Genomic DNA, 1,063 nt, shown 5'->3' with positions numbered 1-1,063 from the left:
ATTCTGGGGCTGGAGGGTTAGCAACAAGGAAAGCCCATGCAGAAAATGGGGCTCTTGCTTTGAGCTTCATGGGTCCCTGCCAGTTGTGAGTGGGAACTCCCAGTCTTTCTTCACTCCTTGGATTTTCTGGCTGTTCAATGACTGTGTTGAAGAGAAAGAATCAACTGGCTTGATCCCTTGAAGCATCATCTCTGACAAGGCCAGCCCTAACTCATTCAAAGGATTACAGGGACCATACCCACCTGTCACAGATACCTCCCCATATTCTTCAAATGTGAATTTAGCTCTCACTGTGAGATGATGACATCTGCTAATCCCAAACCTGGTCAGGGGCATAGGTAGGTACACAGAACCTCCACCCAGGAACACGATAAAGGCTGTAAGGTCCTGTACAAAGTGCTACAGGAGAAGGAGGGAAGGAGAGGCCAGTTAATAGGGGGATGGAGCTACTTCGGGCACTGTGCATCTGGATGCTTAGACAGGAAACAAGCAGCAAATGGCTTGGAAAAGCCTGGGAGGCAGGAGTTGGCTTTAAGGTTCATTGGGAGGGAGGAGATGCTGGGAGGAGAGGGTGCTGAGGGAGGGAAGGTGATGGAGACCTGGAGCCAGTGTGGTTTCTTTCTTCAGGATGGGGGTGGTTTCCCTACCCTCAGTTTCCCGCTCCTTGCACCCTCTGCCTCGGCTAGTGGGCCTCTTACTGGGACACACCTTTCCACTTCTTCACGCACCTGTACACTTGTGGCAAGTCCTCCTAGATATCCTCATTTCTCATTTCTAGGCTGAACCTCAGAGAGGAACCCGAAAGGTCATGATATGCCCTGTTTTCTCTCCCTCTCTGGGGTGGCCCATCTCCTCTACTATAAATATAACTCCATCCAGGGAAGACTACCAGCTAGTGGTGCAAGGAATGGGCTGAGCAGGTTTGCGTGGGAACACTGTCCCCCAGCCCCTTCCTCTACTGTGTATCCTCTGACTATCAACAGCTTCTGTCTCCTTCTGCCCCTGACCACACGACCATGGTCTTCCTCACTGTTCTGAACCAGTGTCAACCCTAAGGAGCATC

At 51.4% G+C, this 1,063-nt stretch overlaps 1 protein-coding gene across 3 annotated transcripts in view; it reads left to right on the top strand.

The window, feature by feature from the left end:
* The window catches only part of Calml5 (calmodulin like 5), a 57,584-nt gene that overhangs the window by 47,726 nt on the left and 8,795 nt on the right, over positions 1-1,063 (top strand). The gene's annotated exons all lie outside the window — the stretch shown is intronic.

This window comes from Nannospalax galili, unplaced genomic scaffold (assembly GCF_000622305.1).
Source record: "Nannospalax galili isolate Female #2095 unplaced genomic scaffold, S.galili_v1.0 scaffold438, whole genome shotgun sequence".
Lineage (NCBI taxonomy): Eukaryota > Metazoa > Chordata > Mammalia > Rodentia > Spalacidae > Nannospalax > Nannospalax galili.
This window is presented reverse-complemented; position numbering and strand designations above follow the sequence as displayed.